This window comes from Urocitellus parryii, chromosome 1 (assembly GCF_045843805.1).
Source record: "Urocitellus parryii isolate mUroPar1 chromosome 1, mUroPar1.hap1, whole genome shotgun sequence".
NCBI classification, from domain to species: Eukaryota; Metazoa; Chordata; class Mammalia; order Rodentia; family Sciuridae; genus Urocitellus; species Urocitellus parryii.
In genome coordinates, this window is record NC_135531.1 from 158,840,588 (window position 1) to 158,864,928 (window position 24,341).

Sequence of the window (24,341 nt, forward strand, 5' to 3'; positions counted from 1 at the left end):
CATTTGCTTTCTCTGTAAAATCTCCTAAGCCCCACAGTGCTAAGGCATGCAAGGGGGAATGCGGCCAGGAGGGAAAGACTTTGTGCACAAAAAGCCATCATGAGCTAGAGAAGAAGCCGAGTGTGTCCCAGTGCCCAAAATGGGGCTAGAGTGCTGGCAGCAGTAATCCTGAGTGGGAAGGAGGGGCTGAAAAAGCAGAAACAGCTGCACTTATGGATGTCTCCCTGTAATTCCCTGTACTGCTATCTCCAGGGGACCCTGGGATTAATAAAGCCAGCAGGTTTCTTACAAACGACTGAAGTGGGAATAGTGGCCAACTGCCCTTGACGGTTTCAAAGCCACCTGAAGGTCACAATGTCTGAAATGCAAGGAGAATGCATCATGGCTGCAGGCACAGAAAGGCACTCATGGAGGACAGAGGGCAGCGAGGTCTGCCCCACGGGCACCAGCACCCAAAGAAGTGCAGAGGGGCACAGCTGTGCTCTGAGCTAAAGACTGGTGATACAGGAGCCGGAATGCCCCAGAGCCATTCTGATCTAAGCTGCCTTGATGCTTTTTTTTTCAGTTAAAAATGCCAGAAGTCGGCAAAGTTATCTTTAATGGTGAGAAACCTTAATTCTTCTTTTCATTTGCTCCCAAATAGTGAAATGGTGTTTACTCATACCGCTCAGAAGGAAACAACCCCTCTAAAGAAAGAGCAACTATTCTCTTAAGGCTTGGTAAGAAGATTATATCTAATAAAATTCTGCAGGGAGGTGAAATAGCTTCCCAGCCTACAAATCTTTTCAACTTCTCCTATAAAGGTTTGGGGAGACAAATGTCACAAGGAATATGCTACTGTCAAGCTACCCTGATCACAAGATCATCTTCAGGGAATACTTTGGTGACACAGGAGATGTTCAGAGAAAATGTTGATGTTCTAAGCTTAAGCAATGCTCCCTCACACACTCACACCCACGTGCTCTCAGGTCACTACAGGCTCCATTAAGCTACTCAGGGCTCTGTAATGCACTGTAATTTACAAATCAGGCTGTTAGTTTAATCCCATTTTCCTAACTTTGTTGGGCATAACTACCCCCTTTTATAGTAATATCTATTAATAACAACACAGCATATATCAGAAAACACTGGCCTAGAGTAATAGCAATAATCCATTCGTCCCACTTCCCCAAACACCACTGAGTCAAATGCAAGGCAAACTGTGGGAAACACATCAGAGACCTCTCCTCTTCCCATCGCCTTTCTGAGCCTACTACATGGAGCTAAGTGGTAGTGGTGAGAATGGAAACGTCTCTTATAGAAGCCATGCATACGTAAGTGGTTTCAGGTACGTGTGTGTGTTTGTGTGTGTGTACAAAAGTTCCAGGTTGAATCAGTAGTTAAGAAAAAACAATGATGCTCCAGAGAGACGGGAAGGTGGTTCCCATATGCAAACTCTATAGAGAAACTCTGAGGCAGGCTGGCCAACCTGACAGGTGAAACTCTCCTCAGGCCTCCAGCACTCCCGGGAAAGGCAAGTTCTTAGAAACATCCGCCTGGCTTATTCCACTTCTGCCTTGCTGGACATCATTTCCTGCCTCCTGGGCCTACCAGGCAAGAAACAGTACATGTCCACAGATAAAAACACAGACTCTCCTGTGCTGGCGCAGCTGCCAATGAACAGCAGCATCCAGGAGACAACGGCAGGCCGGGGCAGGTCCACCTTGGAACTACGACACTTGGGTTCAGAGAACTGTCTGCTGTGGGGGCTGTCACATGCACTATAGGACTAACAGCATCCTGGCCTCTTCCTACACCAGAAGCACCCACACAAAATTGTCTCCAAAGTGCCAACTGTCCCGGAGGAGGAAGGCAAAGCCTCATCCATGTGAAAACCAGCACCCCAGGGCCGAGCTCTGAGACGTGCCAAGGCACGCAGCGGTACTGCTACCTCAGGCCCGGCCCTTCTTTCTCCATGGGCTTCTCACTTGGCCCCTGGGAAGTATGAGACGCTCCTCAGAGCCAGCCTGACCATATCAGGAAGAAAGTGGCCCCATATCTAAATCCTGGGGTGAGCCTTCTCGCCATGACACTCATATTTGAGAAACCTTGATCATAGGAGTTCTTTGCTGGAGACCCATGGGCTTGGAGACGCGGATGAAGACTGTCGCAAAGCCACATGCAGATGAACACAGAGTGGACAGAGCCAAGGTATCTGTTAGGGGTCTTTATGTTTATGTGTTTGTTCAAGTTCTTCAGAGAATTTTGACATGACTCTGCTTCAAAATGACTGCTGTGGGGAACGCGATGTGGCCATGTGGCAGCACCAACCCCAGTTAGAAAGCTGCACTAGCAGCATCGTGACAGGCTCTGTCCCCATGTGCAGTGTCACAGAACCACAGAATATAATGTCTGCACCTGGGAAATCTCTTGAAGTAATATTTATAAAACCAGCCATTTATGTTAAAAAATACGGTCAACTATGTGTCTTACCTACAAGTTCCACAGAAGGACAGAAGTAACAATGATTACTATTTAACGACTGCCTATGCTCCTCAGCCATTGGAACTTTATGTAAATCATCCTGCTCCTTTCCAGGATCCCGTAGGCGAGGCACACACCCTCCTTTACAGATAGGGAGAACCAATACTCAGAAATACTACGCAACTAGCCTGCGGGGTGCGTCAGGTAAGGACCAGGATCCAGTGCTGGACTCTTCCTTCCTGTCAACTGCCTCCCAGTTACACAGCATACACATGCCATTGCAGTCCTACCAAGATCCCAATCTTGCTTTCAAGTCCCTTTTTTTACCATCACCAAGGAAGACAGAGGTACAAGTTGGTATTGTTCAAAAATAGCATTCCGAGCATAAGTGTAAGTAGTGTAAGTTTCCATACCAAGGACAACTGCTTTGGTTGCTATTTGGTTAGTTCAATGAGTCAGGGCTCTAGTACCCTCAGAGTCAGGTTTTAGAAAGTTGATGTTGCTGATCACAAATATGTCTAATGAAAGAGGATAAAAGAATAATAAATTTTTTAAACAGTTTTGTTTTTGCAATACTGGGGACTGAACCCAGGGATTCTCTAGCACTGAGCCACATCCCAGCTTTTTTATTTTGAGAGAGGGTCTCACTAAGTTGCCCAAGCTAGCCTCAAACTTGTGATCTTCCTGCCTCGGAACTGGGATTACAGGTGTGTTACATCACACCCAACTAAACACCGTTGTTGTAAACACTAATGAAAATACATGGAGTATAGTCTAAATATAATAAACAGCTTAGCAAAAGTAACTTTTCATTATGTCTGGGCATTTTCATTAACATTGCTCCGCGACACTGGTAATGGTGAGAAATCCTCAACTTAGTAAACAAATGCACTCTGGGGAGCCCAGAGAGAAAGTGCATTTCTTAAGCTGAATTCATTTTAAATCCTAACAAAACCTAAGGAAGCTTACCCCACTGCACACCATTGCAAACACACACAAAAACACACATGTCTCCTGATACTATTAATGGAAATTTGTCAAGAAAGACAGAAGCAGGCTAATGTTTTCATCAGCTGGATAGTTTAGTGTGGCAGATGTGCATTTGCTTTGGAATACCAGCTACTACCTCAAATTCTTTTCTTTCTTTGTAGCTTTTCACTAATCCCAGAATCTCTGTACATTCTGCCTTCTCGCAATGCCATGCCAATCAGCAGAAGTGGTAGGATGGTTCCAATGACCTCACCTCCATTTTCTTTTCGTGTGTGTTTAGGAAAAACAGGCTCTGAGCAATGATGTGTCTTTGCCAGTAGGTGCCACCAACTAACACAGAATATATTTCTCATGGAAAATTCCCTACTTAGGGAGTTATATAAGAGGAACCTATTTCCTACTTTTAAATGCTGCAAATTCTGCATTAAGTAAAAGGTCAAGAGTCACATAATCTAGTGAATGAGAGATGCAGGACTCAGGCTCAAGTCTGCTTTACCCAGAAGTCAATGTACTTTCAACACAGAAAAATATGTCTCAGGTATTTTCCAACTGCTGTTTGTGGCCCATGAATCAATTTAATGGGCTGTAACTAGCATTTTTTAGTAAAATGAAACAGAATCCAAGCATTCTCCTACCCACAAGGGCAAGCACAATAACAAAATCCCACAAAGGGCTAAAAAGAATGGGGTGTGAGTTCAAATTCAAAAGAAAGCAAGGTTGTTACTGCAAGGAGATCAATATGCAATCAAAACCACTATGACAAAGAATCTTTTTAATCTCTAAAACGCAAAATTTATAAAAAGGATAAAATGTGCTTATAAATACTAAACAAAATTTCACAAGTACATGAAAGAAAAGGTTGGAAGCATTACGTTTTTATTTTTTAAACAGTTCTACAGTTCTGCATGTTTGATGGAAGGTTGACCAAAAAAAAGAGGAAGACAGGAAGGGGACTGAGGAGGGGAGAGGAGAGGAGAAGAGGGGAAGGGAGGGGAGGGAGGGAAGGGAAGGGGAGGGGAGGGGAGGGGAGGGGAGGGGAGGGGAGGGGAGGGGAGGGGAGGAGAGGGGAGGGGAGGGGTGGGCAGGGCAGGGCAGGGCAGGGCAGCAGGGAGGAGGACAGGCTGATTTACTAGATAAGTCTCCAACCTTTACCAGGGATTGAATCCTGGTGTGCTTAACCACTAAGCCACATCCCCAGACTTTTTTTTTACTTTAAGACAGGGTCTCACTAAATTGTTTAGGCCTTGCTAAATTGCTAAGGCTGGCTTTGAACTTGCAATTCTCCTGCCTCAGCCTCTTGAGCCTCTGGGATTACAGGTGTGTGTCACAGGCTCAGCTCCAACTGTCTGTTCTACAGAAGACTACAAAGCAGTCTCCCTGGTCTGCACTTCACTTTCCATGGCTTCAGTTACCTGTGGCCAGTCATGGTCTGCAAAGAGTAACTGGAAAAATTTCAGAGGGTCAGAATACATAATCACAAAAACTTGATCACAGTTTATTACTATAATTTTTCCATTTACTACTAATTACTATTAATCTCTTACTATGTCTAATTTATGAATCACACTTTATCACAGGTAGATACTGTTTGTGTGTACACATATATGGTGAAGTTGGTACCATCCTTGATTTCAGGTATCCCTTGGGGGTGTTGACACATATCCTCCCCACGGATAATGGGAGATTACTAAATGTTATTTTCAGTATTCCATGAAACATTTAAAAATAATAACAGATCCTAGGTCACAAAAGAAATCTCAAATACAGTTAGAAATCAGATGAGATTTATTATGTTTAGATTAAGTTATGCAGAAAAATCTAAATTTGTTCTATCCAATCACTACTTGCCTTATAGTCAGAAGATAAATGCAAAGAAGAAAATGGCAAAGCAAACCAAATACTGTTTTGTTGTTCCTGTTAACTATAGCCAGGCCCCTGAACCCTGAATCTTCAAACTTTAACCTGATCAACACATTGCTGGGAGATCAGTTATGGGAAAGTTAGAAGCACTCATTTTGAAAAAGACCAGATAAACATGTCCAAATGGCAATCTCTCTCACACACACTAACCTGGCAACTCAGGAAGACAAAATGTACATGTGTGTGTACACACACACACACACACACACACACACACACACCCTGACCATCGCTAATTCCACCTTCATGGGAAACCTTTCCATTTTCCAAATACATGCTAAAATACAGAAACAGGGGCTGGGGATGTGGCTCAAGTGGTAGCGCGCTCACCTAGCATGCGTGAGGCACTGGGTTCGATTCTCGGCACCACATGGAAGTGAAATAAAGATATTGTATCTACCTGAAACTAAAAAATAAATATTTAAAAAATTTAAAAAATAAAATACAAAAACAACAAAAGTTGTTTCTTTCTACAGTAAAAATATAAATTACTCATAAAGCTTAAATCCACTGGGAGTTTGCTGGAATTGCTGTTACATGGATCTTTATAATGCAGTTTTAAAATTTCTAACAGATGTCCTATTGTGGTTGACACTATCTAAAAGGAGAAAATACTAAACACATATGGAAGAATGGGTAGGAAAATAATTATTCTCCCTTTCATCACCACCATTTTTTAAGAGAAAGGAACACATATTTTGTTAAATGTTAACATTTTTCTTAAAAGCTACAGTAATTAAAGCAGTAGGATCCTAGCAAAGCAATAAAATAACAGAAATTCCAGAAACAAATTTATTTATATATAGACTTATAAAATTATATGATGAAGTTAGAAATTCAAGCTGATGAGAAATGGATAAATCAGTAAAAGTTTTAAAGATGTTATACCTGCCTTATATCACATACCACAACAGACTACAGATAAAAATAAACAAGTGAAACAAAATAAAGTACTACAAACAAACCTAGAAGGGCTGGGGTTGTAACTTGATGGTAGAGAGCTTGTCTCACACGAGTGAGGCCCTGGGTTCCATCCTCAGCGCTACATTAGATAGATAGATAGATAGATAGATAGATAGATAGATAGATAGATAGACAGATAAAGATATTGTGTTCATCTACAACTTTAAAAAAATGGGAAGGAAAAAAACCTAGAAGAATACAAATTCATCAAATAAGAGAAAGGCTATCTCAGCATGACCCCAAAGAAACAGATTTAGATTTTTTTTTTTTTTTAAAGAGAGAGGGGAGAGAGAGAGAGAGAGAGAGAGAGAGAGAGAGAGAGAGAGAGAGAGAATTTTCAATATTTATTTTCTAGTTCTCGGCGGACACAACATCTTTGTTTGTATGTGGTGCTGAGGATCGAACCCGGGCAGCACGCATGCCAGGCGAGCGCGCTACCGCTCGAGCCACATCCCCAGCCCCAGATTTAGATTTTACTAGACAAAAAAATTTAAACTTCAAAATGTTCAAAATCAACAACTATTAAAGACATACATTAGGGAAAAATCACTACATATGATTAATAACTTACTTATATTTTGATAGGAAACCAAAATTAACATCTTCATAGGCAAATAAGCCAAGAAGTACAGATATTATTCAAATGGTCAACAAAAAATGATCATATATAGTGTGCATAAAAAGCAATTTTTCCCCTATCAAATTGGCAGTTTTTATTCATTCTAAAGGAAGTGGCTCTCTAGTGGGTTACAAACAGTTACTCCTCAAAGACTGTCTACTAATCTCTATCAAGAATATCACCTAACACTGGGCATAAATGTAACACAACAACTTTTCCTAAGGAATTATATACAGACCTATACAAAATCATACCCACAGCAATTTTGGAAAAATAAACAATGTAAATGTCCAACAATCAGATATCCTTTAAAAACATGGTACGGGGAGCACAGCAGATTTTTCAGGTGGGAAAACACTGTGATACTGTAATGATGAACGCCTACCATTACTCAGGTGTCCAGACCACAGAATTAAGTACCATCAAGAATTAACTTTGGTGGAAACAGGAGTCAGGGTGGGTTCGGATGCAACAAAAGTCTTCAGGTAGGGCGTGTTGATAATGGGTGAGGACAGGAATGTGGCAGGAGATCTAACATTTCATTCTGCGAACTAAAACTGCTCTTTTAAAGTGTATAAAAATAAATAAAAACACGGTACACACAGGAGAAAACTTTACTCTGGGGCTGGAGACTGAATAAAGGGCCTCCACTGAGCTTCATTCCAAGCCTTAACTTTAGTGCTCTTCTTAATTTTTTTTTTTAATTTATTTCCAAACTATAACAGTAAAAAAAAAACCAAAACTCTCGAGTGTAACTAGTACTAAGACTAACATAAAGAACATTACTGGTGCCCCAGACATCATCCTCATATTATCTCCCAGTCATTAATTCCTAAAGGAAGTCACTAGTTTTTAAAGTTTACCACAGATTGACTTTGCCTGTTCTTTTTTTTTTTTTTTTTTTTTTAATGTGTTAAGTGCAATTAACATGAAATCTGCCCTTCTAGCAGATTTGAACTGTACAATACAGTATTGTCATCTATGGGCACAATGTTATATAACCTGGCTTTGTCCCATCCTCTCAGCTCCTCACAACCACCATGCTGTTCCTGGCTTCCATGAGTGACTACTTGGGACACCTGTTCATATAAAGGAAATCATGCAGTATTTTTCAGTCTGTGACTGACTTATTTCACCTACCTTATTTATTTTTTTAATATTGTTTTAGTTGTAGATAGAAACAATATCTTTATTTTTATTGGTTTTTATGTGGTGCTGAGGAACGATTCGAACCCAGTATCTCACACATTCGAGGCAAACACTACCACTGAGCCACAACCCCAGCTCACACCTACCTTATTGTCCTCAAGGGTCATCCAAGCTGTGCCACATTGCAGAATTTTCTCCTTTTTGAAGGAAGAATAATATTCCATTCATCTATCATTGGTTATTTAAGCTGTTTCCACACTTGACTATTGTGAATAACACTGCAATGAATATGGAAATCCTGGATCTACTTCTGACTCCAGTTCTATTTTTTTACTCTTTAAGGAATTTCCACACATCTTCTCATAGTTCTGTACCATTATACATTCCCACCAATAGTGTGTGAGGGCTCCAGTTTCTTCACAACTGGCCAACACATCTTGTTTTTCATTTTTCTAATACCCACTTTTAACATGTGTGAGGTGGTACCTCATTGCGGTTTTGATTTGCTTTCCCTGATGATCAGTAACTATACCATCCTGCCCGTTTTTGAACTTTATATACATGAAAACATTGTATCAACTCTTTTGAGTCTGGCTTCATTTACTTAACATGTCTTGTTGAGATTTTTAAACAGAGCTGCAGTCAATTCTCGGTTCACTGATGTATAATATTTCAAAAATTATTTGATGCAGGGGACAGATCTCAGTGGTAAAACACCTGATTAGCATGCATGAGGCCCTGGACTCAATCCCCAGAAACACACATACACACACAAACATTATTCATTCTATGGTTGAACACGTGAGTCACTTCCACTTTGGGCATTTAAAATTAATTCTGCCACTTGTTTTTTGTATACAACATACAATTCTGTCAGTCTATTTAAGAATGGAATTGCTAGGTTAACACAATATATGCTGATACTTCTCCAAAGTATCAGCATATATTCGGTCCATAATCACTCCCACCAGTGTGTATGAGAGTTTCACTTGATCCTCCACAGTATGAGTTTGGGCTTGTTTTGGGGGTTGTTTTTAACAGTAACTTTCTGGTTAGGTATATAGTAGTATCTCTGTGGTTTGCATTCCTAAAAAGTAATGATGTTGATTACCTGTTGATAAAATTACTTGCCATTTTGGATACCAAAGCTTTTTAACTAATTTATCAACTTTTTGTGTTACTGACCAGTTTTTAAAGGGTTTTTGTTTTTTCTGATTTCAAGAAATTCTTCATATATTCTAGAAGGAGTCTTTGGGTTTTTGATTTTTTGTTGTTGTTGTTTTTTGGTGGTAGGGATGGAACCCAGGAGCGCTTAACCACTGAGTCACATCCCAGCCCATTTTATTTTTTTACTTTTTATTTTCAGATAGGATTAGTTGCTTAGGGCCTCGTCAAGCTGCTGAAGCCGCCTTGGAACTTCCAATCCTCCTGCCTCAGCTGAGTCATGAGGCTCTTTTTCAAATATATTTATTACAGAGGACTTCTTCCCATATGTGACTAAACTTATCACTCTATTAATGGTGACTTTTGATAAATGGAAGTGACTAATTTTTTATTAAGTTTAATTCATCGGGACTGGGTTGTGGGTCAGTGGTAGAGCACTTGCCTAGCATGAGTGAGGCAGTGGGTTCGATGCCTAGCACCACATAAAAAATAAACAAAGGTATTGCATCCAACTACAACTAAAAAATAAATATTTTTTAAAAAAGTAAACAAAATAAAAGTATTGTGTCCATCTATAACTTTAAAAAAAGTTTAATTTATCAATTGCTTCCTTTTGGTTTTCTATGTCATGCTCAAGAAATCTTTCTTCTAAGAACAGATATTCTCCCATGTAACAGTATAGTTGTCTTATTTTACCTTGTAATTTACATTTAAAATTCATCTATGTTAATTTTTATGTAAAGTAGGTAGGATTCTTGTTTTTAATTTTTAAGTCCATATTTTTTCAAGTTGGGAGGTCACGATTAACTGTGCTTCAAAATATCAATTTTAAAAATGTGCCAGCGGGCTGGAGATGTGGTTCAGCGGTAGCGCGCTCGCCTGGCATGCGTGCGGCCCGGGTTCGATCCTCAGCACCACATACCAACAAAGATGTTGTGTCCGCCGAGAACTAAAAAATAAATATTAAAAATAAAAAATAAAATAAAAAAAAAAAATAAAAATGTGCCAGCACTTTTTTTTTTTTTAACTGAAAAAAAGAGAATGGGGTTGTGGCTCAGTGATAAAGCACTTGCCTAGCACATGTGAGGCATTGGGTTCCCATCCCAGCACCACATAAAACTAAATAAACAAAATAAAGGTACTTTGTCCATCTACAACTAAAAATATTTTTTTTAAAAAATGCAAAAGAATAGAACACAGTATAGCCCCTATTTCATCAACTATAATTTTTGTTCACATTTTAACATTTATGAAATAGATGTTTCTTATAACGATATCTTAAAAATGGTAGTGCTTTTCCTGAATAAATGTGTGCATAACATACATAAACACATAAAAATAAGCTACATACACATAAATAAATCATACAATCACATAAATTTTCATTTCTGAAGATACCTGGTTAAGGTATTAGAATACCATGAACTCCACAATGCAAAAGTTATTCTTTGCATTTTCTTTTAGTTCTTCTAATTTTATTAAAAGAAAAAAAAGTATTTTCACACTTTTCTATTATTCACAATTTGTTTATAACAAAAAGAGTTTCCCTTGTTTAATTTTCTAGGGGGAAAAAAAAAACAGTATCTGGCTGGAACTTCAGAGGGTCTCTGTTTGTATGGTTTGCACAGTAAACCACGCAGCAGCACCCTGGTTTGCTAGTCATATGCAATTCATTTTCTGGTTAAGAAAGCATATCTTTAAAATATGTGAAATAAGCACATAAAAATGGTATAAACCATCTATTGGTATCCACATGGCACTGTTTTCAGGACCTCCCTCAGGTGTGCAAATCCAAAGATGCTCAAGACTTGAAAGATGCGGCCCTGGCACGGAACCTGCGCACAAGCTCCCCACACACCATATCACCTCCAGATGGCTCATCCCTAATGCAAAGTGAATGCTACGTGAGCAGTTGCCACGTTGTATTGTTTAGGGAATAGCGGCGGTGAGAGGAAAGGCCTGCACATGCCCAGCACAGACAACATTTATTTATTTATTTATTTTCATATTTTCCATCTGAAGTGAATTAAGTTTGTGGAGACAAGCAGAGAGCCACCTTCACGTAACAAACTATGAAAGGTGTGCTCAAGGAGGCAACGTTACAGAAACACTGTTTTTTGTTTTTTGAAGAAAAAAAAAAAAGCACTGACAGTGAAAAAGGTCTAAGCTTTATTTAAATGGGGAAAAGCCAAGTCTGTATGATCCCATCTTTACAAATGAAATCTAATTTTTAAGTACACATTTAGGAAAGCAACTGTTACAATGCTCACAATACTAAGTTTTATTTCTTTTTGTTTACATACCCTATCTAAATTCTCCTTAGGGAAGGCATATCTCTTTCTAATAACAAGGAAGTGATTTTTCAAATTTAACTTTATTTCTTCTGTATTTTTTATGGGTGTGTGATAGCTGTAAACAGCGATGGGACTTGGGGTTACGTGTCTGTACATGCACACAATGAAACTGTGAAATTTGGCCACTGTCATTTCCCAGTCTTTCTTCTTTCCCTCCCCCTGGTCCCTTCATCAAGTTAAACTTTAAAAAGTAAAAGATTCACACCAAAGCCCACACAGACACAGACACTCAGGAAACAGAAACTAGTTGTGACAAGTTCCAGCTGGGGTGCAGTAATGCTGAGTGTCATTTGAAGTCTTCGTGCCTGTGTCCTACTCCATAAAACTGAGGTGAAAAAAGGGCCCTGCTGGAAGACTGAGAGCACTGAAAAAGCCAACTGCAGCCCTCAGGGGCTCCTCTGGCAGACTTGAACCTCCTGGGGACAATGATGCTGGCTGGTTCCTTCTGCAGCCTGAACACTGAGGCTCTCTGGGACACAAGTACAATAAACACTTGCTGATGATACATTTCAGCTACAGTTGTAATCTTCCTATTAACTATAATGACAAAAACAGTAATTTTGTTTCTCTTTACTCCTTTCCCATATTTTCCAGATTATTTACAATGAGCAAGGATTCAAAATCTAGGAGACAAAAAACACACAACACCATTTCTGGTCTTCAAAAAAGTGGTATGGAACAAGTCTACTTTCAGACAGGCAGTGGCCCTTCTCTCCCACACAGTATTGGGTTACCTAGATAAAGGAAAACTCATTAATTATTTGAATGTTTAAAATGATCTGAAAGAAGGACAGAGAGGAGTGTGCTGGAGTCCCCCGAGAAAGCAGACCAGGGCAGAGCACACACTCCTGTGCTTCCTAGGGCATCACTAGGAAGGCAGCATTAAAAGTAAAATCTACAAAACTTTCAAAATTCACTAAAAGGGGTTTGGGGCGTTAGAAGCATAGCAGAAAAATGGCCAAAAGGACCTTGGTCATCAAGAATGGCAACACAGAGAAGTCTGTCTGTTGAAGTATAAAGAAGATGGCTGTGGGGCCAGGCATCCTGAGCCCAACAAATCCAAGCTGAGGCTCTGGGTAGGGTACTGGCCTGTTCTCTCTTGGGTTCAGTTTCCTCCTGTTATGAAATAGGGAAAATCCTGCCTATGTTGTTGGAATAAGAAATAACATACGCAAAGCACACACAATATAACACTATTTACCAAGGAAATAACAAAACAAAGAACAACAATCTCATCCTTTTGTTTCTACTACAGGTCATTTTAAAAGAAATGTAAAAGCACCTATTAGTGATGTCAGCCACAGCCAGAGAAACACCATACCACATCACAGCCACTTGTGCTTGAGTACAACCTGGCAGACTCATCTACCAACCAGACACAAAACCCACCCAAAAACTTATAAGTTATATTATAATGAATTATATTTATAATAATAGTTGCATCTGATAAAGGTTATATCATCTTATTAAGCATCTGTTAAAGGTTATATCATTTGATGAAAACTAGAAAAAGAAAACTAAACTCACCAACAGTTTAACTTAAAAACACAAAGATAATGAATTCAATGCAACAGCAATCAAAATCTCATCAGGCTCCACCCCTCTACCACCTTCCCACCCCACCCCCTGCAAAAACAACAAAAAACAGCAGATTCCAAAATTCATATAGAAAATACGAACCAACAAAATGGGGAAGAACCAACCAGAAGAATCTACACTGTAAAATCTCAAGCACTACTGTACAGCTACAGGAACCCAGACAGATGAGTGCAGGAGACAACATCAATAGAAAATAGCTTCCAAACACACATCCACACGCATAAAATCACCTGACCAAACACCAAGTGTCCATTATCTTTTTATCATATAACACCACACCTCCCCCTCTGACACATACATACCTACACACACACACACACACACACACACACACACACACACAAAATCATCATCATCATCAGTTCTAGTTACATTAACCTTCTAAATGTAAAGTTTATTAAAATAATCAAGCAATTATTAGAAGAAAACATAAAACACTATCATGACCTTGGAAAGGACAAATTTTCTTAGACAATTTACAACAAGTGCTAACCATTAAAACAAGTTTCTTTTTCATTTTGTTATACATGTTTTATTCTTTGCCACTTCTGAAATATGATCATAGCTAAATTGCTTATTTCAACCTCTGGGCAAAAAGCTCATTACCAAAAATGAATAATTTTGTTTAGGGGGAGATTTTTATTTGGATTCTAAAAAGGAGAAAAACATTAAGGAAGTTAAATTAAAATAAGACCAGTTCTTTTAAGTAATCTACATTTTACTTGCCTTGTGTGTTTGGTTAGGGAGATAGGGGAGATGGTGACAGATGCAGAGAGGCTAAGGGACACACTGAGCAGACTCCATTGTGTCTGGAACTAAGAAGTCACATCCAAAGCTCATTTTAATTCAGACTGAAGAAACTGTCCACAGTTTATTAGCACTACAGGAAATGTACTCTCTACAACAATGACTTTGTTTTTTGCTTCTTTATTGCTATCCTTACTGAAGCTGAACCTGACCCATTGTAGAGATTTTTCTTTTTACTTTATAAGTTTTTTGTTTTAGTTAGTTCTACATGACAATAGAATGCAATTATGCACTTTGATACATTATACATAAAATGGGGTGTAATTTCTCATTTTCAGATTGTACATATTGTAGAATCACATTGGTCATGCAGTCATGTGTGTACATAGGTAATAATATCTGCTTCTATTCGTTGAAAGCATTCTTAAGACTAAATAGATAGCCCATATTATTGGGGCAATAAAAATTCCCTAAAACTGACAGTGCTGGTTCATCACCGCAATGCATATGTGAACAGGTTAGCTTCTGACAGGTGAAACGCACCTCAGTTTTTTAAAAAAAAGAATTAAGTTTAAAACAAAAAAGGGAATACGCAGAGTAAGAAAGGGTTGACAACACATCCAGAATGTCCTTTTTTTAAACTCACTTCAGGGCTGGGGTTGTGGCTCAGAGGTAGAGCTCTCGCCTAGCATACATGAGGCACTGGGTTTGATCCTCAGCACCACACAAAAATTTTTAAAAATAAAGGTACTGTCCACCTATAACTAAAAAATAAATATTAAAAAAACTTCACTTGACGGAAAAAAATCAATCACACGTATGCAGATTTTTTTTAAATGGGCAAAAGACAGAGGCATCAAACACACACACACACTATAAATATTCTTTTAAAAGAAACATCAAAGTACTGCATGCGACACAGAGATAAGCATGCGACACAGAGATAAGGACACACCACGAGGGCACACAGACTGAGACCTGCACACGTACACAGCTGGTTCAGTAACACCTTTATCAAGCCCATGGCTCGCTGTCACTATAGATCTACATTTTTTAATGGTAGTTGACTTCATCCCATAATCTGCTTAATCAATATAGCTAGGAAGAGAATTACATTTTTTATTATTAAACACAACCCCACAGTGAACCTTTGTCTACAATTACTTCTCATTCGGATTCCTAGAAACCCAGAAAATCCAAGTGAATGTGAATTTAATAAATGGATGGCTGAACAGATTTAATTTCCTTGACTAATCATTTATTTTCATCAGAATAAACTCCATTAAATTTAATGGTCAATTCGCATTCCTCGCACTCCTTGACCTCTGAACCACTCCGGGCAGCCCCTCCGTCTGGCTGAACTTCATTTGCTTGGCTTCCAGGACTCCACAGTAACCTAGTTCTCAGAGCTCCACTAGGAGACATGTCGGAAGCGTTTCAGAGAGAAGCAAAACAAAACCAGGGGGAAACTGAGTCTAATGAAGAAATAAATGAAGAGAATTAACAGAAAAACAGTAAAAATCAAAATACATATACAACAATTTTAAGTGAAAAGTATAAATTAAAGACACAAAGATATTTCATAACCATGAATTCCAAGACTTAAATGTCAGCAGTACCCAAAGCAATCTACAGATTTATTATAATTCCTATTAAAACCCCAGAACCATATGAATCTCAGGAGACCCTGAATGACCAAAATAATCTTGAAAACTACAAATAAAGTTAGGTTTCAAAGAAGAAACTTGACAAAGCTATAGTAATCCAAACTGTAGTATAGGCATAAAGACACACAGCCAACAGGACAGAACTGTTGACTTCAACAGAGGCATTTAGAACATTTGACAACATTCGAAACCCACTCATTACTAGGAGGTATCAAGTAGGTTCCCCAATACAACAGAGGTCATATTTTGACAATACCTATACAGCAGGCTTAAGAAGTAGCTCAGTGGTAGACGCTTGCCCAGCATGCAGGAGACCCTGGGTTCCATCTCCAGCACCACCAAAAAAAAAAAAAAAAAGAAAGAAAGAAAGAAAAGAAAAAAACCCCACCATACCTACAGCTAGGGATGTAGCTCAGGGGCAGAGTGCTTGTGTGGTATGCACAAGGTCCTTGGTTCCACCTCGTTCCACAAAAACAAAACACCTATACCATGCTTCATGTTCAAAAGTAGAACCCTTCCCCCATAGCCAAGAACAAAGCTATAATGTGCACTCACGCACTCCTACTGAATATAAAATCTACTAGTCACAGCCAAAATAAATTTTAAAAACACAAATATCAGAAAGGATGCTGATGGCTTGACTATCTACATAGAAAATCCTAATGACTCTACCAAAAAAGTAATATGTAATATTAACATAGCCACAGGACACAAGTAAGAGACAGTTACAAAACTTTAACCCACTCAGCAAAACCAGAAGGAACAGTCAAAAGTAGAAAATTAAAACAATCCTGGTACTTATGTCCTATATGTCCCTGTCTTAAGTCTTCATTAAAAGCAAGGACTGGTCGCTGGGGCTGGGGCTCAGTGTAGAGCACTTGCCTAGCTTGTGTGAGGCACTGGGTTCGATCCTCAGCACCACATAAATATGAAATAAAGATAGCATGTCCACCTATAACTAAAATATGAATATTAAAAAAAAGCAAGGACAGTTCAAAACAAACTGTGCAGAACAAAAGAGAGGGAAACAAGCTGACGAGATACTGACATGCGATCACATTATGTGTACAGGTCTTGACAAGGAGTCCTCTTGGATCAGAGTTTGTTACAGACCAGGGAATTTTTAAAAGGATGCAAGATGCAAAGAGTCAGTTTTGAAAAACCACTCTACAGCAAGAAAGCAAAAATATGAAAAACATTTAGAAGTAATCTAGAACATCTACAAAAAAGCCAACAGGGAACACCATACTTACTGGTGAAAAGTCAAAGCTTCCCACTAAGATCAGAAATACCACGTTTTTCATCATCATACTGGGAATTCTAGCTAACGCAGATTAGACTGGGAAAAAAGAAAACTATTTTTATGCAACGGTGACTTGCTTGTCCACACAGAAAAACTGAACAACGTCAACAGAAAACCTCCTGGAACCGATAAGCAATTATAGCAAAGATAAAGAATACAAGGTTAATATACAAAAATAAAACACTTTCCAATATACCAGCAATGAAAAATAAAATGTAAAATATTTTAAAAATTACTATTTATATTGGCACCTTAAAATTAAACACTTGGGTATGAATCTAACATACGATCTAGTTGAGGAAAACTACATAACTCTGATAGAAGAAATCAGAGCTAAATAAATGGAGAAATATTCCATGTTCATGGACAGGAAGATTCAACACTGCCAAGAAGTTAGTTCTTCTCAACTTCACCTACAGACTCAGGGCAACTCCAAACAAAATCCACCAAGATTATTTTGTGGACACTGAACAAACTGAAGTTTACATGCACAAGCAAAAAAGCTAAAATAGCCAACTCAACATTAAAGGAGAAAAAACAAGAGACTTCAGGACTACTTTAAAACTACCGAAATCAAAACAGTGTGGTACTGGCAAAGAAGAGATGGTTAAATCCGTGGGCAGAATGAGAGAGCCCACAAACAGACCCCAAATTATGGCAAAATAAGAGAGAAATGATCTGACAAATAAGCCAAAGAAACACAGTGAAGAAAGGTCTCTTCAACAAACAACTAAAACATCAGTCCAGACACAAGCCTGTCTACATAGAAAATCCTAATGACGTATTTCACAAAAATTAATTCCAAATAGAATACAGATCTAACGGTAACATGCAAGACTCCAACACTGCTGAAGACAACATAGGAAGAACCTAAGCATGACTGATGAAAGAACTGATAAACTAGACTTCACTAAAGTTTCAAGTTTTGGCTCTACAGGATACACTGGGAAAACAAATATTTACAAAAGGTTTATCTGATAAATAACTGTTATCCAAAACATATACAGAACTGTTAAAACTCTGTAAGAAAACACAATAAAAATAATGAACCAGTGATCTTAATAGACACTTCAACAAAGTTATACAGATGACAAACAAAACAAGAAAAGATATTCAACACCATAAAGTAAATAGGGAAATGCAAATTAAAACAACAAAGAAATACCACTATGAAACTATTAGAAAAGCCAAAATCCAAAACACAGACACCAATGCCCAAGAGGATCTGGAGCAACAGGAATTCTCATTCATTGCTAACAGAAGTGCAGAACAGCAGCACTACTTTGGAAGACAAGTTGGCTGTTCATTACAAAACTAAATTATACTCAGCACACTACCCAGCAATCAATCATTCCCAAGAAAAAAGTGGATGTTTAGATCTTTATTCATAATTGTCAAAACTTGGAAATAATCAAGGTATCCTTCAACAGATAAATAAATAATCTCTCCTGCATTCAAATAATGACATAATAGTGCTAAAAAGAAATGAAGTCGGGCTGGGGTTGTGGCTCAGTGTGAGAGTGCTTGCCTTGCATGTGTAAAGCACTGGGTTCAATTCTCAGCACCACATAAAAAATAAATAAAGGTATTATGTCCATCTATAACTAATAAAAATATTTTTTAAAAAAAGAAAGAAATGAAGTTATAGCTGGGCGTGGTGGTGCACCAATAATCCCAGCAGCTCGGGAGGCTGAGGTGGAAGGATCTCTAGTTCAAAGCCAGCCTCAGTAACTTAGCAAAATCCTGTCTCAAAATAAAAACATAAAAAGATTAGGGATATGGCTCAATGGTTAAGCAGCCCTGTTTCAATCCCTGGTCCGAGAAAGAAAAGAAGTAAACCCTGAACCCATGAAATGAGTGAGAAAAGCCAACCTGGAAAGGCTACATATTGTATGACTGAACCACAGAACATCCTGGAAAAGCCCAAACCATTGTCCAATGGTTCAAAGAACAGTGGCTGCCAAGGAGTCAGGAGGAGAGAGGAATAAGAAGCCTAGCCTGCAGGATTCTTGGGGAATCAAGCTCTCCTGTACTGCTGTGGACACGCCCACAATGACAGGAAGATTTGTCATCAACAGCAATTCAGCTGGTGAGTGTTGATGCCCTGCTCTGAGTGGAAGGAAGAAAAAAACCAATTGTGAACACATGCCATTATACATGTGTCCAAATCCACAGAATGGCCACCAAGAGGGAAACCTAACACAAGCCATGACTCTGGAGATGAGGACATATCCGTTCAGGCTCCTCTGCTGTGTCACACATGCACCCCCTGCAGCAGGGCATAGCGACAGCATAGACGCTGTAGATGTATGAAGACAGAAGGTGTCTGAAAATTCTTAGTACTTTCTGCTCAATTTGCTGTGAATATAAAACTGCTCTAAGTTTTATAAGTTTGTTTATTTTTTTAAAGGAAAGGTGAGGAATCTTTTGTTGACAACTACACAACTAAGGAAAAAAGAAATGGCAAGGCTAGTATTTTAGGACCCTGCAAGAAAAAATAATTCTTAAAAACATTCAATGGATGCAAACCCCTCCCTACCATCTCCTGCTTTGGGTGCCGGGGAGGGGGATGGTGTCATCTAGCAAAGAAACTACACTTTAACAAAGGATTCTTTTAAACTAGGAATCTTGTAAAATTAAACTACCTCCCAAAAGAATTCATGATGGGAGTACTCTTCAACTATCCAAAAGAGAGAAAGAAAGAGAATAAAATAAGCTAATGAAACCCCATGAATGAAAGAAGTGTGACAAAGAAAATAACAGTAGGAAAAAAAACTTAAACCACAATCCAAATAGGACTTTCTCATTTGGGGCTCTGTGACATCAGTAAAGCCCTGATGAGTGATCTGGTGATTGTTTTCTTACTTTTCCTAAACATGGTATAAGACAGTACCATTCTAGTTTTGTATGAAAGACGTTAATTCATTATATAGAATGGATGCCTTCAATCATAGTGTATGATTCTTATGGAATCTGATTAAAAATATTTTATCAAACTGAATTAAATGTTTATACAAGCTTTTGATATTACTTTAAAAACACCTTAAATCAGAAATTCAAATTTAAGAACAGAAATCTCCAAAAACAGAAAAATGAAAACTGATTTAACTCAGAAAATAAAAGCAAAATTATGACATTATTACATTACAATGCCCCCAAACTTATAAATCAAATGAAAAGTGTAATAAGAGGAATTGAAGCAAAGCAAGAAAACCCAAGAAAGCAAAAAAATGAGAGAAGGAAGTTGAAATGGAAGACAAAGGAGATCCAACATATTCACAACTAGAGTTTCTTAAAAAGCAAATAGGGAGTGGTGGTGCACATCTGTAATTCCAGCAGCTTGAGAGGCTGAGACTGGAGGATTGCCAGTTCAAAGCCAGCCTCAGCAATAGCGAGGCACTAAGCAACTCAGTGAGACCTTGTCTCTAAATAAAACACAAAATAGGGCTGGGGATGTGACTCAGTGGTAGGGTGCCCTGGGTTCAGTTCCCAGTACTGGAAAAGGGAGGGAGGATCTGTAATAAAAGTATTTAAATATTGTAAGTAAAAGGAATAAAAAATACAAACTTCTCTAACTTTAAAAAAGAAATTTTGAATATAAAAAGAGGAAAGAAAATACATCATGAAAAGAAACAAAAAGAAATGTAAAGAGACATAGATTGAAAATACACTACACAAATACTCTTTGGACAAGAGAACAAGAGAGGACACAAAAATATTTAGGAGAACAAACACAATTGATATGGAAGGCAGGTGTTACAAGGAAAAATATTTACACATAAATATAGTATGCTAACAGAAACTATGTTTTTCAAGCACACATAAAAATGATAATGCAAATCACAAAGAAATAAGCCCCCAAAAAAGAAAGTTAGAAAATAATAATAGTTTCTGACCTAAGATGATAAAGGTAGAAATAATTCCCATAAAAGAAATTTTCTTTCAAAATCAATGCTATGCAATAACTTATGGTACTTCTGGCCTATTCTTTGAAGGTTTGCTAGAATTCCACTGTGAAACGATAGTCTGATATGGTTTTGTGGCTTAGTTCTTTGATTTCTCTACTAATCTAGAGAATAGATTTCTCTATTCTTTTCTTCATAATTTGTTGTTGGAAAGGACAAGTAAAGATGGCAATTCTCCCTAATTCATAAGTTTAACACATCTAGCATAATCACACAAAAAGCTTCTTCATGGAGCTAGACAAGTTGGTACTCAAGCTTATGTGAAAAACAAACTGGTAAGGAATATTTATTTACAAAAATAAACACAGAAAAAGGAAAGCCACAAGGGAGGAATTAATCCTACTGGGGCTGGGGCAGGGGCTCAGCAGCAGAGCGCTCGCCTAGCACGTGCGGGACCCCAGGTTCCATCCTCAGCACCACATAAAAAATAAAGGTATTGTGTCCAACTACAACTTAAAAAAAAAAAAAAAGTGAGGTACCTTATGGCATATGAACACACAATTACTCCAGTCTAGGCTCAGCAAGCTTTTAACTATTTCAACCCCCAGCAGGCCTCACGGGCTCTACCAGGCCTCTGCTGCAACCTGGACACAGCCTCAGTGGCTGGGCAAGCGGATGAGCACAGCTGTGTTCCAACCCAGCTTGACACAAACACGGCTGGCTTGGGCCTATGGGTCACAGTTCCCAAATTCTGGTCTAATAGAATAGAAAGTCCAGAAATAGACCCGAGTATGCATAAAAATTTAGTCATGATAAAAGTAGCATCTCAAATGGCTGGGAACTTTTTAATAAGTACTGCTAGAACAACTGGTTAGCAATTTGGAATGAGATAAATTTAGATCCATATTTCACAGAATTTACATGAACAGACTCCAAACAGATCAGAAATGTGAACTGAAAGAGTGAAACTCTAAGTACTAAAAGAAAACATAATGAATTCCTTTAAAACCTAGGTATAGGGCCTGGGATGTAGTGGGGGATGCAGTGGTAGAACACTTGTCTAGCATTCCCAGTATTCCAAAACAAACAAACTGGGTTAGAGAAAAGTTATTTCACTATGTCTTAAAATTCAGGTGCAAAAACAAACAGAGGAAAATTTAGCTAGCTATAAATTTTAATATTTGCATGGTGTTTAAAAAACAAAAACTAAGTCAAAAGGAAAATGACAATATGGAAAAAAAACATTTGCAACATATGTCACAGATAAAAAGACTAATATCCTCCCAAATTTATTTTAAACTGGGGTGATGAAGATAAAGAATAGAAAAATAGGACTAGGGATATAGCTCAGAGGGTAGAGTGCTTGCCTTGCATGCACAAGGTCCTGGGTTCAATCCCCAGCACCCAATATATATATATATATATAGAAAAAAAGAGAAAGACTTGAATAGACACTTAAAAACACAAACATGACCCTCAAATGGAAAAAAGATGTTCACACTTCCTCATCACCGAAGAGATGCAAATTAAAGCTTCTCATTTCTCAGGTCACTTACTGGCAAATATTCACAAGTATGACAACACATTCTGTGGATGGGGCCATGAAGACGCAGGCAGGCACACCCATCTATTTCTGGAAGGAAGGCAATCGTGCCCAAGACTTTTGAAGGAAATTTTGGCAACATTTAACAAAACGAATTATGCATATCCTTTTTGATCTTGAAACCCAACTTCTAGAAATTTTTCCTGAAGATACACTAATTCAAAAATAATATGAAAATATGTACACACAAAGTTATTCACAGCAGCTTTGTTTGTAATGTACCTGTTCACTGAAAAAAATGACACTGACTACCCAGTGGGAAGAGCACAGATAAGGACAGGCACTCACATTTCTGAGTTTCCTTTTAGTGTTGTTTTGATTCTTAGAATTATGCTAAATGCTTTGTATGCTCAAATAAAAAACAAAATCAACAATGAATGGGAGAGAGATGGACTATTAGCAAGAATAAATGATCATAAGTGTATTCCAAATGAAAAGCAAAACCACACTTAACCCATTAAGTTCCAAGTTCTCAATTCTGTGATCATTTCCACAAAACTGACATAAGTGCATTAAAACAAAATGGAAACCATAACCTAGAGCTTCTATAAACCATTGTGTTAATTAACATACTTCTATTGATTATAATTATGTCGTTGTATAGTTACATAGCTAGAATTCTACTATATGCTGTATACTACATTTAAGTTTTTATAGGTATTTCACATCTGGGATGATGGGACAAAATGGGTTAATGGTGGGGGTCAAAAGAAACTAATCTAGGTGATCCTGAACTCAATAGTTGTACCATATAGCCACAAACAAAAGATCTTTTAAAAATCATACAGACGGACTCACTTATCTATGACACACAAGGCCCAGCACCACAAAAAAGAAAGGGAATGGAAGGAAACAGAATATTTAGTCTAATTGGCACGTTTACTTTTCACTAACACAAGTGAGGAAGTCTATTTGTAGAAATTAGGAGCAGGTTTCTTCCTGTCAGAGGAGAGAATAATAAATATGGAAATGACTAGCTTATAGAAGGCTAGAATGAAATTTGTAAGACTGGATAAGAACTGAATATACCAGTATGAACTTATGGATTTTGTTTTGTTTTGGTTTGATTTGGTTAAATACATAAAAAAGTAGGGAAATTTTTTTGTTAGTTTGAGAAGAGTGTACTGGGGACTGAACCTAGGGGTGCTTTACCACTGAGCTAAGTCCCCAGTCCTTTTTATTTTTTCTGAGACAGGGTCTCTAAGTTGCTTAGGGCCTAAGTTGCTGAGGCTGTCCTCAAAATTGTGACCCTCTGCCTCAGCCTCCTGAGTTTATAGGTGTGTGCCACCACACACCCTGCAGGAGGGTCCTCTTGAGTGAAACAAAATTATTTATTTATACATTTCCTAACTCAGTTGTTGGAGAGGGCCCAGAAGCACTAACATTCTAAGACTTCAGCTATAAAAGACATTTTGGGGTGAGGATTTGATGGCAGTAAAGTATCAGTGTTAATGTACCAAGTTGACTCTTGTCTTATGATAATGTGGAATACCTCCTTTGTAGGAAATATACATTAAAATATTGCAGCATGATGGCACATTCAGCCAGCTTTGCTTTCAAATTGCTGGAGAAATAAACAATTCTTTGTATTGTACTTGCAACTTTTCTCTAAGATAAAAAACACATACTGGGGTTGTGGCTCAGAGGTAGAGCGTTCGCCTAGCATGCATGAGGCACTGGGTTCTATCCTCAGCACCACATAAAAATAAAAGATATTGTGTCCACCTATTACTAAAAAATATTTTTTTAAAAAGATAAAAAGCAAATTTTTAATGGCTTGTTCATATCAATTAATATCCCTGAGAACAATGTACTGAAATATTTGTAATATTTTGAATCTTTTCTTTAACTGTCAGATATCCTTAATAAATTTCCAAAATCAGTACTGACTGGGG

At 38.1% G+C, this 24,341-nt stretch overlaps 1 protein-coding gene and 1 non-coding gene across 9 annotated transcripts in view; one reads left to right on the forward strand and one right to left on the reverse strand.

Moving 5' to 3' along the window:
- The window catches only part of Fbxw11 (F-box and WD repeat domain containing 11), a 121,512-nt gene that overhangs the window by 42,820 nt on the left and 54,351 nt on the right, over positions 1–24,341 (reverse strand). The window contains exon 1 of one of the 8 annotated variants that reach the window (XM_026401306.2): positions 6,339–6,355. The exons of the other annotated variants lie outside the window; for them this stretch is intronic. The gene's annotated coding sequence lies outside the window, so the exon portion shown is untranslated. Of the gene's footprint in view, positions 1–6,338; positions 6,356–24,341 lie in introns of those variants that run through there. 8 annotated transcript variants of the gene reach the window in all.
- On the forward strand, positions 18,986–19,055 carry LOC113191565 (small nucleolar RNA SNORD56). The gene has a single exon (XR_003301907.1). It is a non-coding gene; the product is annotated as a small nucleolar RNA SNORD56 (small nucleolar RNA).